The 18,445-nt window shown below is 39.0% G+C and overlaps 1 long non-coding RNA gene across 1 annotated transcript in view; it reads right to left on the reverse strand.

Moving 5' to 3' along the window:
- Window positions 1–17,597, reverse strand: part of LOC306802845 — a 43,250-nt gene extending 25,653 nt beyond the window's left edge. Inside the window, exons 1-2 of the long non-coding RNA XR_013774488.1 lie at window positions 17,330–17,597; window positions 12,762–12,803 (exon numbers count right to left, since the gene is read on the reverse strand). This is a non-coding gene — a long non-coding RNA (uncharacterized lncRNA). The remainder of the gene's footprint in view (window positions 1–12,761; window positions 12,804–17,329) is intronic.
- Between the last annotated feature and the right edge of the window lie 848 nt (window positions 17,598–18,445).

The raw sequence follows: 18,445 nt of genomic DNA on the forward strand, positions 1-18,445 counted from the left end.
TGAGACACTTGGCAGCTCCTGCAGGAGGGGAGCCCCACCCAGGCCAGCTGTGCTGAACCCAGACTGTCATCTGAGCCAGTGACCCTCCTTTTTTGCCTCAGATGGTCTCAGACTGCATTCAGATTCTCCATTTAAAATAAAGGCAAATGGTGTGCACAGACATCACCCTTTACATAGGATGGAGTGCTGATGCCCTGCTCTCATTCAGCAAGCAATTATAAAGGCTGCATTTATTGGTAAAGCTGAACTTCCTGTAATGCTCACTGATACTTTAATTTAGGATTTGGGTTTTTCTCATTTTTCTGAGAGAAAGATTAATACCATAATTTCCCCTTCCATACTGTCTTTCATCCCAAAATACTTCCCAGTTTGAACATATGTTTACAGATTTTTTTTCAATATGTTCCTTGAGCCATGGGAACAACAGAAGCACTGTGGTGTAATGTGCAAAGCATCACTGCTTTTAAATTGAGGTGGGGAAGCAGTGAATATTGCCTTTACCTGGAACTACAAGAGTAATTAAAATAACTGGAACATCAGGTTAATTAAAAATGCTCTATGACCTAGGAAGATTGTTACTGAGTCCAAATGATCAGATCCCTCTTTTAAGATTGTCCACATAAAGAAATTCTTTTTTTTTTATATATATATATATAAAAAGATACGGGTACTTTTCCCATTAAAAAAAAAAAAGTGCAGATCCAAACGAGGTGCTTCAGGACTTAAAGTAGGTATCTGTGCATGCTGATTCTTCATGTAAGTTAAGGATTTTTTTTTTGTAGAATTCTGTTTCCTTGAACTGTTATCACTCCCACCCATCCCCTAAGTGTTCTTCTTTGATTTAAGATTACAGCTGAGTTAGTTTCAGGATTATTTTACAGCACAGGGCAAAAATGGTGTCAAGGACCCAAAGAACATATAGGAGGCTGTTATTGATGAGTTATCAAGTAACTACCATAAAGAGTCTGTTCACTTTCCTCTTCTACCTACCTTGGAGCATTGCCTTATCTGGCTTTCCAGAGGATTCATGGAACATTCAAAACTATTCTCTTAATTTTTCTTTGACATCTGACACTCTGCTTATGCCAAGGACTCTACTGAACTGAAACACCTTAAAGCCTAATGAAAATTTTCTACAAATCTTAAGATTTGAGACATTAAGTCAAGGATGTCATGGACTGAGTAAATGAGTAAAATAACTACCAAAACCTCAATGTTCTGTCATTCAGTCTGGTAACCTTCAGTAGCCAAAGGGGAGAAAATACAGCAACCCACATTCAATGCCTCTTTTGTATCCCCTGTTAAGTCAAATTTCCTGTTATTCTTGTAGTTTAGATACTACTAGAATAACAGTGACTTGAAAATGCACATGTTCTCCAGAGATGTTAATCACTAAATCTTTTTTGTTTCTATTTCACTAACATTTGTACAACAGATTAAGTCATCCATGGATTTGTGTTCTGCTTTACTGGTGTTTAAACCATATGTTGATATTGATACTGTGGAACCACAATGAGGCAATAAGCAAGACAGAATTTATTGCAACTCATCTTAAAATAGCAATTTTCAGTCCCTAATGATGCAGGTTAATGTCTCTTAGGGAAGGAGAGAAACCTTGGAAATGCTGCTCCCACCTTATTCATCTCCATCACTGAATGCTTCCTCCATTCTGGCAGTCCTGGCAGGAGAGTGGTGTTTATTTTGTGTCAGTAGGAATATGGGGATTGAATAGAGTAGATGGGAAAGGGTTGAAAAGCAATATCTGCCTGCATGGTGGTGATTATCTGTTTGGATTGATTTGATTAGTCCTCTTCCTTACTCCTGGGAAATGGAGAGTTGAAGCACTGCAACCAGCTGAATTTGGGCAATCAAAACTGAAGAAAAATTTGCTCTTTCTCTTTGTGGAGTGTCCCAGGCCCATCAGCTCAGGCAAGGCCACTTTCAGACCTAAATGTGAGAAGCTGGGTTGTGAGGGAGAGAAGATTTCTGCAGTTAGAAGTAGCAAGAGGTCAGGGTAATCATGCCTGGGAGAGACACAGGTCCTAAACTTCTTTTTCAGTCCTGATACCTGGTAAACCCACATCTAAGATAAATAGCAAAAGTACTGTAAATTGTAAAAACAATTGTAAAACGATTCTCTGTACCAAAATGATACAAAAATCAGTGGAATATCTATTTTTCTTCATAAGTCTTTTCATCTTTGTTTCCAATCCAAAATAAATAAACTTTTAAAGATACCCTTGAAATTATTGAAGTCTTTCTTATTAACTTCAGCCTTGAAATAGTTAAATAGATATTTATGCAATTCATCATGGCTCTGCAGCCTAACATCACCCAAAGAAAACTTTCCCTTGCAGGAGAGGGGAAGTTTATGTAGCTGCAGTCTTGGATTACATTGATTCAGTCCTGAGGCAATACAGATGCCAATTATATGATACACATACCATACATCTTTAAATTCTCTGTAAAACAATTCCTGAGAAATAATTGTTATTATCATTCTAGTCAGGCACTGAAAATACAGCCAGCACTGTTCCTTTCCTGTTGATAAAGAACTAAACTTTTGGTGTGTCTGGTAACAGCTTCATTCTTTCTGTGTATCAGTTATTGTACAGCAATCGTGGATTAGTGTATAAAAGGACTTTAATTTTTTTACTAAGAACATGTTAACCTACATGCTTCTATATCATATCACTTGAAGTGTTAAAATAACTTCTCACCTTCCTCTTCTTTTCCTCTTTGCACTATGATTTCTTTTGATCCTCTGGGTTTTCACTAAATTCTCTGTGACCAGTAAGTGCCAATTATTCTTATGCAAAGCACTAAACAAAGAAAAAATTTAATTTCATTGTAAAGGAACAGGATTATTTTTTTTAAGTCCAAATAATTCTTATAAAGGCATAAAAGTTTTTGTCTTTCAGACTGCAGAATCTATCAGTAGAAGACTAACCAAGACAACTTCAGTTGGTTGAAGCTTTTTTTGTAATATGACCAAAGAGGTTCTTCAAACCCTGCTACCCAACTCAAATTGATTCACCCAATTTTAAAAAGTACCACTTTTACTTACCTACTATTTGTGTAGACAAAACTATATGACATCTCCATTAACTCACCTTCATATTAATGTCATCCTTGCCACTGTGGTTGCCACCAGTCTGTACCTCTGTACCCTTACCCAAGGTGGCATCATAACCTCTCCTACTATGGCCAGAGACTAACCAGAATTTCTGCTTTTCCATCTGATTTAGTCACAACAAATTTTAATAACCAGAATTTCTGCTTTTCCACCTGATTTAGGTCGCAACAAACTTTAATAACCAGAATTTCTGCTTTTCCATCTGATTTAGGTCACAACAAAGTTTAATTAAATTACATTCTCACAGACCTGTCTCTAAACCTTTAAATCTTCATATAATATTATGATTGATAGCCTACAAACAACCTCCTGTTAGAGAAAAATATTAATAGAGCATTAAACCTATGTGAATGAAATTAGCAGATATATAAGGGAAAATAAATATTTGCAGCCTTATTCTCAATGCTCTCCAATCTCAAAGGTCCACTTTGAACTTGCCAAAATGTTACTCTGAAGAGCTCACTTATCATCCTAATCCTTGACCTATACCAATAACTAAATGTAAGATAATTCTATTCTAATGAAAATTTATCAAACTTCCCTTCCTTGCAGCATCCCAACTTTGTTAAAGTAATCTTAGATGTTAACATCTACAAACCAGGAACCTGACCATGCCTGAGGAATAAATGCAGGACCTGACAGCACATCTCCACTATCACCAGCAGGGATCCCACAGGCTGGGTGGTGTATGACCATGGACCCTTCTTTCCTCATTGAAACCACCCTTGAGAAACCAAGCCATCACTGTTTCCCAGAGCAAACTCCAATGTAACACAGCACAGGGCTGTAACATTCAGGTACCAGTAGGAAAGCACTTTTCACTCTCCAAAATATTACACCACTGGTCTCTTAATCCTGTTACTCAAGAGAGACATCAATGTTCAACATCAGCCTGGACATAAAAATCTCTAGTTCTGGCTATTTGAAAACCATGGATTCACTAGAGCCAGAAGGTTTATACCACCTTATAACTTTCCCCACTGACTACCAACACTTGCTATTGCTTTTTACCATGGACAATGCTGACTCTATTCCAGCCCTCAACATTTCTTCTTAGCGATTGCAGAAACAATGTCAGCCTCACCTGAAAATTACACTGACTACAAGCATATGGACTGAGGTTTGATTGCAGCCCACTTTAATGAACATGACTACCTAAAATAAAGGCAAAGGAGACTTTCATATTAGGAAAGCTTCCTGACTATGGTCCTGAATAAAAGAATGTACAACTTATAATGAAAAAAGTTGAGAACTTTAAACAAAGAAATTACTTCATTCAAAGCTTCATGATATTAATATTATAGGGATTTTTATTGTATTCTAGATAACAAAACTAGCATAGTCTGTGAAAAATAAAGATTTTTTTTCAAAAGAACACTTGACTCTATAATGTCCTTTACCAGCAGAAAATATATTGCCAAGTGTTTATGCAAAAAAGGAAGGTAACAATAATAAAGGTGAATAAAAGGGTTCATCAACATTAGTAGGGTCTCTAGAAAAAGTCCTTCCTAGTGTTACACATAAAATACCTGACCCAGGAACTACTGTGGGATAAAACTCTGAGGTTAGTCTGGGTTAGGCAACAGAAGAAATATCACAGAGTGACAAACACCAACCTAAAAGGATGCTTTTGGGACCCTATTCCAAAACACTCTGTTAAAAACTGCATAAGCTAATTCACACTTTGAAATCTAATCATTTGGTTCATTCCCTCTGTTCTCTTTCAGCCAGGATATCTAAGATGCCTACCCACTGTTAAATTGCTAGTCTTCTCTGAGCAAAATTGATCATTGTCATGACTACTACTTTTCCTTTATCATTCAGGGAACAAGTAATTCTGAACTGTATTACGGTAGACTTTCTGATTTGAATTTTATTTTCTGGTTCTCTTTGCTTTTTGTCTGCTGTCATGTCTTTTCCTGGGGATATATTTTGCCACTTGGGAAATTCTGAGAAGATAAAACACAGTGCGATTCAAAATTCTTAACAGTCCAGAGCATGTGTGTTTGCATTTGTGGAGGTTCTGTATTTATTCTCTGTCTCCCTGGAAAACCTCCTAGCTTTTTATTTCTAGCTCATCTGTGGTACTTCATTTATAACAAGCTACAGGCTTCCAAAGACAGACACAACACAAAAAAGGAGAGGGAAAATGCTGAGTTCATCACCATAAATAATTAATGTTTCTTCTACTTAACTTACTCATCAGGATTCATTGTTAATGAGGTGTGGATTTTAGTTTTAAATTTGCCATGAAAGCAGATGATTTTTAAGGTTGCTTCCAACCCAAACCATTCTGTGATTCTGTGTAGCACTGCAGGCATTCAATTTGAAGCACTGCATTAAAGAGGATTTCTCCCAGTGTGTGTCTCTGGTTCCATTTTCTGCAGTAGGTCTCTGCAACTGTGACTTGGCAGGCACTGGTGGTATTTATCCAAAGCACAGAATGCAATAGGAAACAGAAAGACAAGGGGAAGATTTTTATTATGCAACTGATAAAATGCTGAAACAGATGCCGTGTGATTGCTCTGGAATTAGGTGATTTATTTAAAGGGTTAATTGACTCATTGTATTCCTATGGGGTAAACCAGAATTCAGATGAATTGCAGTGATGCAGTGTCTGGGAACACCAGGAAATCTGCCAAAATATATACAATTTCCATCTTTCAGTTGGCAACTAGTATAAATTAGGGTCAGATGCTGATGCTGGACCTTCACTGCCTTTAGCAGAAAAAGAAGCTGACTTTTGGGCTGGGGTCAGTACTGGGATATTCTTGGTTAAACAACCCGAGAGAAAAATGGGAGGGAGGTGACAGAGCTGGTTTGGGTTTACCCCAGAAGAAGTTTCCATAAAATTGAATGAAAAACTGATTCGCTTTAGGGTTTTTCCAGAGGGTTTCAGAAGTGGAACCATCTGAACTGAAACCAGAGGGGGCTTTATCCACAGCTGTGGGAGGATCAGGCACAAAGCAGAGCAGCATCTTTTCAAAAATTCCATTTGGCCCTTTGTATGAGGCTCCACTGGACTGAATGCCACTTTCATGGATCCACGTGTCACCTACATAACTCTGATAAAATTATCAGCTCTGCACTACTGGGTAGGAAAAACAGTCCAAAAAAGGAGAGGCTGAAGTTCAGAATCCTAGTCCATCACCCACCACCCTGGGACCTTGGGAAACTCTGACTATTCACCAGTTAATAATTGCAGATCATTGCTTTAAAGATCTATTGCAGAAAGAGATGTGTGATAACTTATGAAATGGATACAAGATCAAATGAGTAGCTAAGACAGACAGCCATGAACATTCTGGGATTTTTTTCATCCTAAATCAGGCAAACTAGCAATTAAAGTAGCTGACTCTGATACAAAGTAAAAAGGAGTAGGGAAAAAAAGAAGAAAAGAAAAGAAACACTTAGCCAGCCATTCCTAAAAATATCAAATGTATTTTAATTATGAAGGGGAATTAATTTTAGATTGACTGAGGAAAATCTCATGGGGCATGCAGCCAACTCATCCATCTCCTATCACCAGAGAATTTCAGATTTCCAAACAGCCCTGTAACATACCACTTCTTGGGATCTTCTCTGAATACCAAGCTTATTATCTTTTGACTCCTTCATTATCTGTCACTGACATAAAATGCAGCATGTACTCCTAAGGAAATTAAACACAGAAGAAAAAAAAAATAATGTATTAGGCTATCTAATCACCCTTCCCCTCCCCTTTCCAGGGTTTCTCCCTACTGTATCATCTTTGCCCTTCAGCCATACACAAAACCTTGTCATCTTTGCCACTTCTTTTTCCCTTTCTGTTCCTCCATTTCCTGACACTTTGTTCCTTAAATTAAAAATATGTAGCAATATCTGAATTCAGCTGTCTGGGAAAGTGTCAGGTGAGTGAGGACATGATGCTATTCAGACAATTTATGGTCACTGTTAGCCAAAAGGGCTGAGTACTCTTCATCTTGGTCTCCAGAAGTGTGATTAAAAATCATAGTCCAAGCTAACTCAAAAAATCCTCTCATGGCTCCTTGGTGCTCTGTCCCAATGCTGATGCCAGTGCTCAGGTTCAGGCTCTGTGTCCACAGCAATGGAGAGTTTTTGGAGTGAGATGTACCCCAGGTTTTGCCACTGGCCTGGAAGATGCTTTTGAACAGCTCTACCTACCCCAGGACCTTGTCTTGTATCAGGAGATGCCCATTGTCAGCGCCCACTGCTGAAGCACTAGGTGCTGGTAGCAGTGGTACCAGGCATTGCACAACACTCCCTAGTCTGGTCCCAGTAACTTCATATCTGATAAATGCTCTTATTCACCCCAGTTTCCTCTCATTTTCTACCTATATTTACATAGCTCAGCTCAGTTCAGACATGTCACTGTATTGTCATCCACCTCAACTGCTGCCTTCACCTGCACACCCAGCCCCTGCTGTTTCACCAGCTGCCCCATGAGTAGCACAGCCACATTAATTGGCAGAAACTGTGCTAGGTTTTGCTTGTGTAATGCATCTGAAAGTTCACCTCTTCCAGTGGCAGAATCCCACAACAGTCTCCTGTGGGTGCCCCCCTTCACCATTTGCACTGTCCCCAGGGGCTTCTCCACTCCTTGGTATTGCACAGTGCCCTGTGCTGAATGTCACAGTGCTCTCTAATGGAAATTGGACTGAAAACTGTAAATTGTGAGATTTCTCGAGCAGCAGCCTGGGAGACTTCCAACTATAAGCATGTTAAAAATTTCAGCAGCTGCAATATCAGTAGTAATAAGAAAAATGAAAGAAGTCAAAACCATTAACACAGTTTCTAACTGAAAGCAAAATGTCATTTTAAGATAGTGCTGTGGAGAGAATAGGGATCTTCATTTACTTGTGAGCAGGTTGGATTTTAGAACAGAAAAAAACATTTGAAAAAGACAAATAAAATCAAACAGATTTTAAAAAGCAATTAGGAAAAAGTACACTAAGAAATAGAACTTTAAATGCCTTCCAAAAATTGTGCCACTGAACTTCCAAAAGTTGAGATAAACTAGACCCACTGCAGCTGTGTGGTAGCTACTGATTTCTGCCAGCTGAGGATCTGGAGCAGAATACCTCAGCTTTCTGATGAAATTATAATCAGAGTACAAAAAGACAGATTATTTAGTCCTCCTCAATAACATAAGAAATCTTTTATACGGGTCACAAGAAACTGTGCCTGAGAACGTGAAAAGGTGCAAAATGGTGGGTGGGCACCTGTGCTTTTCTCCTTTCCCAGCACAAGGGTTCTGGGGTGCCTCACAGCCCATAAAGCAAAGCAGCACATTTTGCTCAGCCCCTGTATAGCAAACTCACTGCCAGTGGCTGGCTCAAGGCAGGACAAGATCCATTAGAAAAAGCACTGAAAATAAACCTTGGGCTCCCACACCACACTAATGTAAGTCAAAAACCATATGGAATATCTGGGGATAGTTTTTATGAATATCCTCATCTTGATTAAATGCATTTTTTTGTTAATGCATTAATTATATCTATCGAATATTAAAGAACTGCAGATTTAGGGCACTGTCGTGCAGTGATTGATTAGGTTAAAAAAATTTGCTGTGGTTGGGATGGCCTTAACCTCTATTTGGAGGGATTCCATTTCAAGTAAAGTAACAGCTTTGGTCATTCATGGCCAATCTTAAATCCCTCTATTTTTAAATACTTCTTAATTATTTTTTTGTTTCAGCTCCATAGTTGTTGTCCAGTCTGCTAAGATCTGTTGATTCTCTTCTGAGAGTATTTTAATTTATTAATGGGAAGAGACCTTGTAAATTCACACTTAGTGATTATTAATTTCCCTTCTGCTCTAGACAGTTCTGAGTAGGATGTCTCATCTGAAGATTTTTTTTTTTAAATCTCTGTTCATCTCATCCTATTAAACTGTTGTCTTCACCATGCAGTAAAATCTTGCTATAAGGGAGACCAGAGCTTATGCTTGAAGTGGCATTCATGGATATACAAGCTTAAACATAGTTCCCTGAAAAGAAAATATACACCACAAAAAGTACCTTGAGCTGCAGGATATTGGCTGATTATCCAAAACAAAATACAATTATTAATTAATAAATAATATTATAAATATTATAATATTATATATAATAAAGTATAAATATTGGTGTAGCATGTTGAGCAATATGAAGGGAAACTGTGATCAGAAGTTGCAGAAAGGTGTTTTAGAGCTGAAATCCTACTTAGGTAATGAATATGCTGCCATCATACCCTCCTGCTCTCAGTGCCTTTCAGTTATCCCTGGCTGGCAAACAAAATAAATGGCACATCTCTTGTGAAATCACATCTACATTGACTTTGATATTTTTTCATTATTTTAAAATTGTCTTATATATATAATAGCTCTTCAATTAGACGTGCAGACAACATGGCTACAGCTCAAACTGTTGGATGGTTCCTGAGATTCCAGCTGCTTATGTCAGTGTCATTTTCATTTCCTCAACCCCCTTTTGGCAATTTAATTTTGGATTTACATTCTGAGGCTCCCTGCTACCAAAGCATTCATCCTTAACACTATTCCCCAAGTGAAATAAACCTAAGGTGATATTGCAGCCCCTATGCCATGCTTGCAGCCTTGCAGTTATGGCTGCTCCCAAAATGCAAACCATGTTTAGAAGCTTTTCAGAAAACAGAAATATTACTATAAACATCTTGCATATTAATTTTTTTATCATATATATGCATAAAGAGCATCCTAAGTTCTCAAATTCACAAATGATAATTAAAAAAATATTGTCTCCACACTGCCCAAGATGACAGAGGTAAGAAGAAGGAAAGTAGGAAACCAAAAATTAAAAACTACTAATCACTAATGTTTTTATTTCAAACAACAAAATATTTGAAAAAAAGTATTCTCAAAAAGATAACCTCCAAGGAAAAAAATTCAAAAAATAATCCAGTTATACACTGTTCTCTTCAAGCCAGCTTTTGCCCTTTGTTCACTCCCATCTTTTACCACTCTGTGTCCACCTTAAATTGCATCATGCCAACTGTGGAGATTTGTTCTGTCCTGATTGTTCTACTGACACAATGCCAAATATAAAAATACACAGCAATGACAACTTGCTTGTCATGTGTTCTGAAATGTCATCCCTTTGACTGAGACACAGGTGACCAGAATTGTGAGATTATCATGGAAAGCAAAGCCCTGAGCAGGAAAACAGAAGGACCAGTGTAGCTTAAAGTTATTAAACAATATGTTATGGGTTGGATTTGAGCTTTCTAGACTTGTTTGCAAGCCAGAGATAACCACATAATTTTGCATCACTAAATCAGACCTTTCAAAGCCAAAATAAAATACTTAAAAAATAAAGTACTTAAAGGCCACACATTTATTTGATGAATTCTCATGAAGGGGAGCAAAGGTTAAATCGATACAGTTTGCTTTGATGTTTTTTTGCTTTTTGATGACAGAACTGAAGAGTCCTGTTGAATTTAATGATTGAATGAATACATAAGTCAATGTAATATTATATTCCAATGAAATGTTATATGCAGATGAAAACAAAGTAAGTGCCAATGTCAAGTTCATCTCTGGCCTGCCTCCCCTCTGCTTCCTAAGTCATTACCTAGTATTTATTTACAAGACCAAAGAAAAAAAAATATCTTGGAAAAATAAAGTCTTTGTGCTCAGATTTCAGGCATGAAATGGTGTCCCACTGTGTCATTTTGGATTTGCCATTTAAAAGCTTACAGTGTGTTTGCTTGAACAGTCCCATTTTTCAAGAAGAGGAGTTTACTTCTTTGGAATCTGACAGTCTCAAAAGAGCTGTTCAAATGTTTTTATTAATTAGTTAATATTTGTGCAGTGCTTAAAGTATCAGGCATTATCTAAATGTTAAGCTATGGAATTTGGTCCTACAATTAAATGGCAATTATAAACAATGAAAAACACATATTTATATATTTGCTAGGAATTTACATGAGTATGGTATATTTGATAGCTCAGTAGAGAGCTCCTAATCTATCCAAAGCCATATAAAGTTTAGGGATGTGGCTAAGAGCCTATTTAAATAGCACAGCAAAAGTCATATTTTCCCCAGTGTTTCCATGTGAGCCTTTAAGGCTCCAATTAAAAACAATTTAGGAACAGAACTTTCACATCTGATTTTCAGATGCGATTCCTATTTACCTCTTACACAATAAAAATAAAAAATTTGCCCCTGAAATCACATTTAGTGTGCAAATTGAGAAAAAATAGCACACACTCAAGTTTGGCTTAAAACCTACAGTCTTGAAAGCTTCCAGCTCATCTGTTGACATTACGAAAGATACAAGCACCAATGAAGCAGAAGAAAATGCTGAGTACCTTGTTACTTTTCCTGGCTTTTTCTTCTACATATGAATGTCAGACTGTTGATGAAAAGACTCTTAATGAATCAACACTCTCACAACAGTGTCACTAATGAACTACTGGTAACTGTAAAAGGAGACTAAAAATACTATATCTCCCTTTTAGTGCAGAGTTATCTTATCAATATGCTGCAGCCAGAACTGTTAGGCTGGAAAACGCATTTACTTAAAAAAATAACATCACGAAGCAGAACCAGGGTAACAACAACACTCCTGTTGCCAGAACACACTTGCAGTTGGTGGGTGGCTTGTATAACTTGAGCCCTTAATTAAGTGTATTTTTCCAATAAATACATTGGACATTAATTTTTACTGATGGCTAAATATCTTCTAAGTAACTACCCTGTTTCTCAGGCAACCAGGCTAGATTTTAATAACTTGCAGGACAAAAGAGCAACAGGCCAATAGGGTCTGGTAAGGATGTCAGCATTTCCATTATAAACCCCCTTTAATACTGGGGAGTGTACTCTAATTTGAACATTAAAACATGCTGGGGATGGCTTTTGTCCTGGAGTGATTTTCTGGTTTCTCTTTTTCTAATAAGAGCCATTCGCATCCATTTGGAAGAATCCTAAATGTATGGAGCTTGCAGGGGGGAGGAAAAAAAGCTTAAAGAGAAAATAATAATTTTAAAAAGAAGAAAATGTTAAAACAGAGTAGACTTCAGGGTTTGAATGTGGTACTGAGCCTCTGTGTTTGACTCAGAGGGACTGATGCCAGCAACAGTGAAGCTGAGCAAGGATGGCCAAAGGTCCCATGGGGCCCTCAGGACACAGGCCTGTGCTGTAAAACCTGGAGGTGCTGGTTTACAGTGATGCCATTGTTGGGCTGGGAAACCAGAGGCACAACATGCTGCTTGTGATGCTGGGCTAAGGTGGCCCTCTGGAAGCAGAGAACTAAATCAAATCCCTGGACAGTGTGTAAATCCCAAGGATACAGCACTCTCACTTTGGTGGAGTTTGTCTGTTAAGGCACTGTTGTAGGCACTTTCTAATTCCAGCTCAACATAAATTTAAAATAGTCTTCACTTCCTTTGCTAAATATATTCTCAGAAGTTTTATATGTGTTCTGGATCTGCTATGAATCACCCACTCCATATAAGAGTATTTCAGGTATAGATGAAAATGGTTCTCATATATTCAGTAGTTTGATTCATATTTAAAGCTTGCAAAGTTGTTTGTAACAAAAGCTGTTTTATAACTAAACTACATCATTACTATGAACTCAGCCAATAATATGTGGTTTAAAGCTACCTGGGTACAAGTTTACAGCAGCAGTTCAGTCACCATCCACATCTGTAAAAAATAAAACAATAAAAAATAAATAATGCATGTAGGAGAGCTGTCAAAATTCATTCAGGCAGTTCCATTTTATACACATTTTATTTTAAATACTGAAATATTGATTTATGTTGTCAAGGCATCCTAAATGTACATAGAAAATAGGCTTCAGAGACCTTACAGACTTTCAAATAGCTTCAAATAGCACAGATAATGTGGCTTCTACATAGACATTCTTATTTTCAGGTTTTTAATTTTTTTTTTTAACCTGTTCTTTTAAGTTTTTCTTATAGCCTTTTTCATGCTGTCTCAGGTACCCTGTACTCCTTCAAGGTCATATTTGAAATTAGAAGGCCAGGCAGTTACTTGTCACCCAATATCCCAAGAGGGCATGTAAAAGAACTATCCACAAAAAAACCACAGAAGTGCTCTCCTGCAAGAGACTGCTTACAGACCTTGTAGTGAAAAATAGGTCCACTGACACACATAGAAGGTTCAGTCCTTTGTCCATAACTAGAAGAAGCCATCCACAACATAAGAGGAACGGAAAACCAGAATTTTCTGAGTTATTCACTTCTTCCTACTGTTTCTCAAAAAAGCAGGAAAATCATTGGAAACATATGAAGTGGAAAGTTCATGCAGTCCCCTGCAAGTCCATCCCTTGCCTTCTCTCTAAGTTTGCTCTTCGCAAGGGCACTGACTGCCTACAGCAGCACTTACAGACACACAGTGGGCCCAGCTGCAGAATGCACGTGGTGGTTCAGAAGGCATTATGTCTTTATTTTCAAATGTTGCTGCAAAACAGTCACATTTTTCTCATTTCAGAGGAGATGAGTGGAGGCACTGGGACTGGGGACCTGAATCAGACCCTGGTGGCATCAGCCAGCATCCTGGTAGGTCTCCAGCAGGACTGCACCTCCTCTGCCCTCAGCCAAACCTGCTCTGCAGACTATAACAGAGAGAGCCACTGGGAGCAACATCCACCTGGTTACAGCTTTAATTTTGGCAGCTCCATCTAGAGCCACAGGGAGGAAAGCTCCTGCAGGTGCCAAGCAGAGCTGTGGTGAAGCCTTTTTCATCCAAACCTTGCCATGCAGCTGTGAACTGTGCTGCTCTTCCCCAGAGCAGACCTTGTGTGTGCCAGCTGCAGGAACAGTGTGACACTTCCCTGGCTGTTTGATTAGTAATGAGAACTCTCTTATTGTTTGGCCACATTTTTTGCAGAGTTTCTGCCTCCTCTATTTTACTGTCAGAGATTTGATGGGCAATTACATCCTTCATCAGTGAATGGGAACACTGTTCACCATGTCTACATTCCCCATCAGCACTTAGATATAAAATCTTATATATGTGTAAAGGAGAAGAGAGTAAGTCCCATCAAAAATTACATGCTGGGATTTCATGAGGATCCAACAACTCAAAATGAAACTTGAGCAGCTGCTGGATGATATAACCTGAATAAAAGTAATTAAAAGAAAATGAGTTCTGCCCTCTTGTATCCTCCTGACTCATGCCTCATTTTCTACTTCAGGATTTAGGAAAGCAAATGTCTATTTCTGTGTCCATCACCAGAGCGACATCACAGCAAGTTAATTAGAGCACATGACAGAGAGGTGCTATTTTTGCCTTCAAATAAAGATCTTTCTGTTGCATATGAACATTTTTCTTTTTGAAACAGGGAGAGAAACTTCTTAGCTACAGTTCTCTCCCAAAGGTGTATAAAAATTATGCTTTTTCTACAGCTTGCAAGCTTGATGATTAGAATTGTCAGCGTTGGTATATTAAAGAGGATACAGTCAGACTTGACTGATCAAGCTTAATTTAGCCTTATGTTTGTGTTTCTGAAACATGGTAAACAATTTTTTAGCATGTACATGCTTACATAAAAAAACATTTTTCCTTATTAGAATAAAAATGAAATCTACAAACTCATGACCTGTGTATTAAGTATGATTTTTATATTCCATACTGCATTGCCTGAAGAACAGGCCTAAACACTAACATTTATTTATGTGCCTTGATAAAGAGTATCCCAGGCATTTGCCACAGATAAACACTGTTGAAGCTAAAAGCCATATTTCCCCGAGTTTGGTGTCTGTGTTGCCATGTGGAAACAGCAATCTGTATTATGTGGGGAATTCTCTTGACTGCAGGATCCAGAGTGTCCCTGTGAAATGTTTCCTAGACTGTGTGTCTAAAGCTGGATGCCCAAATTTGTATTTAACAGTCCTGTGAGTGAAAACATTATTCAAAAGCAGAGACCACTGATCACCATTTTTCACAATCCTTTCCTTACTTTTCCATTCATCCTCAGAAAGGAGGCCTGGCTGCACCCAAGGAAACAGATCTTCCCCACAGCTTAATGAGATGTCTTGGTCCATTAGGGGATTCACAGCAAACAAATATCACCCGTAATTTTTGAAAGGAGCTGTGCATAAGCAGTCACAGGTCAGGCAGCTTGTCAGTTTTTTTATGGAGATCATAGCCCACACTGCTCCATCAGTTAGCATTCAGAAGGGCACCTCTCTAGCTTTTGTATTGGTGCTTTACCTATAACCTAGCAGAAGTACTCAAATGAGGCTTTGAATTATGGCTTCTGTCTGTCTTGACATCTTAGGGACCCTTGGCCAGGTGATGGTCACAAGCAAGTGCCCACATTTCTCTGGCCAGTGATCAAAAAACCTCCAAACAGCCATTTCCATCTGGGAGGCCACATTAAAAAACAACAGGGTGAGAGATACAGTACATGGGGAAATGTTGTTAAAGTACATGACCAGATGAGGAGAAAAAACAGAACCATTGTGATGGTTTTATGGACTTTCTGAATATATTCCTAAGTGTCATGCATTTTTAACATTTCTCTGACAGGTTAATATGTGCAACTTGTCTCCAGGGTCTACAGTTAAATAGCAACAAAGCTGAAGGGAAAAGTATTGCCAATAAATGGTGAGAATTTTTTTTTATAAGCACTCTTTCTCTATGGGAATACTTTATTTAAGTAAAAAGGGGGAAATTGCAACATGTACATAATTAAAATAAGACTCAAAACAGGCAAGCTTTAATTATTGTTTTAACAATGTGACATAGATCTCCAGTAATTTTCTTTCCAAAAGTAACATAGTTTAAAAAAAAATTCCAGCACTTGGGTTTGATCTCCCTGTGGCTGCTGCCCTGCCCATGGAGCTTGTTCCACATCATCTACAGGGATGGTCCAGACCAACAAGGCATGGCCATGGTCAGAAGAAAAGGAGGTGGGGGAGTAGGGGAGGCAGGAACATCCCAGTGAAGAGCAGAAGGCAGAGGTGGTATCTGAGCTCTCCTGGTGGCAGAAGGACTATCAGCTCTACTACCCACAACACGGGCAGTGCCAGGGCTGCTCCTGAGGGAACTGAGCAGTGGAAGGAGGGAGAGGCAGGAAAGGAGCAATGCCAGAATTGATCACAGTGATGGCAGGGATGCTATGAGCAAGGAGCAGGACTGAAAGAGAGGAATTACCATAGCCCACACTGCAGAGGGTGCAGGGCAGAATCATGGCCACAGTCACACAGGCACCACTGGGCTGGCAGCACAGGAGCCACCCAGGAGCCCTGCTCCTTTATAACCCATCCTAATTGCTGTTGAACACATCCAGCTATTCTGAAACATTAGTGCCCTGAACAAACTGCTTTCATCAGCTGAGGAGGCATATTTTCCAGGTTCTCCCAGTCAAACCAGCTCCTCTTTATTTCACTCTTTGATGTAAGGGCAATGTGTTTATAAGAGACATTTCTCAAAGGGGGAAGAGCAGTCATTTGGCACATGAAAGAGAGCAATGCCATGAGAATAAGGGACAGCAGAGCACAACATGTAGCAAGAGCAGAAAGAGCACAAAGGCAGCAAAAATAGAAGGCACCTGGGAGTAGAAAAACAATAAACAGCAGAATCTATAGACAAGGACCCCAGTAAGACACACTCAGGGCAGCGGAGGAAGTAATAGAGAAGGACAATAGCATCAACCATAAGGTGGTTACATTGGCTGGTGAAAAAGCACAGCACTGCCAAAAAGAAAACTGCCAAGTGGCCATTGGGCTGGGGAGGGAAAGGTGGGCTCACGGGAGAGGAAGGGCATTGCCCCCTGCAAAACACAGGGCAGCCCTTGTCCTTCCCAGGGCTCGGGTGGTAGGTGACAAGTCTGAGCTGAAGTGCTGCCAGGAATGCATTTTTAATGTTGAATTTAGATTTAGGGAAATTAAATTTAGGGAATGTAATGAAAAACAGGAGGAAAATATTTTAGTACCATTAATTAATTGGTTTCTATATTATATTTAAAGTTCTTGGAATTTTTTTATCAAAGACAATTAACTCAGCTTTATGTTTCTAGTAAAATAAACTCTCCATTTTGAAGCAGCCCCTTTTAAGCTGAGTGGAAGAGGAAATCAGACCCCTAATTCTGACCCCTACTCTGCAAATCACCAATTCTTTCCACAGCAAGATTAAATGCACCATTGTTGTCCTGCCAGCCCTTAACGCAAATTAATGACTTAAATTACCTTTCATCTCACCTTATAAATTCTACCTTGAAGCAGCAGAAAGCCCAAGGGCTCTTGCATAACCAGATGAAGACAAGTTCACTGCCTCAAATCCTTCCCTTCTTGCTGTACTTTACATCAATTCTTTATAAGAAGAGGTCTCCAGGGCTAACAAAGGAGCTGGCCATGCAGCAGAAGGTGCCGTGGGACTTTCAGAGGTAAAAGCCCGTCTCACAGTGACTCAGTGCACTCCATTAGTCCCAGCAAACGCAGGGCACGGCCAATGCAGCAGATGTGCCCTCACTTGCCAGGCTGCAGACAAATGCAATCAAATCTATTTTAATCATCTATGAAATGCAAATGCGTTCCACTTGCGCACCCGCAAGATCCATTGTCTTCCTCACTGGAGCATGCGATAATGCCAATTAAACGCCGTCGCTAACGTAATAGGTGTTCTGATTGCCTGTGGGAAATCATCTTTACTTTTTTATTAGGAGTATTAGCAGTAGTATTGTTTCACATTGCAAAGATTTTAAAATGTTTTTGACGATTGTGTTGGGGTTTGTTTGTGTTCTCCCTCCCGTCGGCTCAGTGGTCAGCACCTATCCGGCCTGAGCAGTGAAACTCGTGTTGCACTCAGAGAAACAGCACTGTGCAATTCCAAGTATTAAAAATACCCTTCTCAACTTTTTCTAAAGGCCCTACAGAGAAGTGACAGTCACATTAATCTGCTGGCAATTTTGCTCACACACACAGGCTCCCATGCATGCACACAGCCCCTTTGTTATTCTGCTAGAAATGGCCAGGCAGCTGTAAAGATGTTTGTTCTCAGACCCACAATGAAAAATGTTTGCAGTATGTATGTAGCCTACAAAGTCAAGAATGATAAGCATTTAAATCAGACTGGCCATGCCAAGTCAATATTTCGATATCAGAGGAATTGATTCTTGATCTAGTGCCAGCACTGTGTACTCAATGTACTGCAGAAAAATCCTCGCCCAGTCTTCCTGCCAGCACACTGTTAGGGATGACAAGCATGCAGTTATCTGATAGAGCAGATATTTGTTCCAAAAGACCATTTTCATTTCAAAGACAAAACATGAAAAGAGCTTACTTGTGGGGAAACCAAATACTGTATTCTCCTCTTGA

Source organism: Erithacus rubecula, assembly GCF_903797595.1.
Source record: "Erithacus rubecula genome assembly, chromosome: 5".
Classification (NCBI taxonomy): Eukaryota; Metazoa; Chordata; class Aves; order Passeriformes; family Muscicapidae; genus Erithacus; species Erithacus rubecula.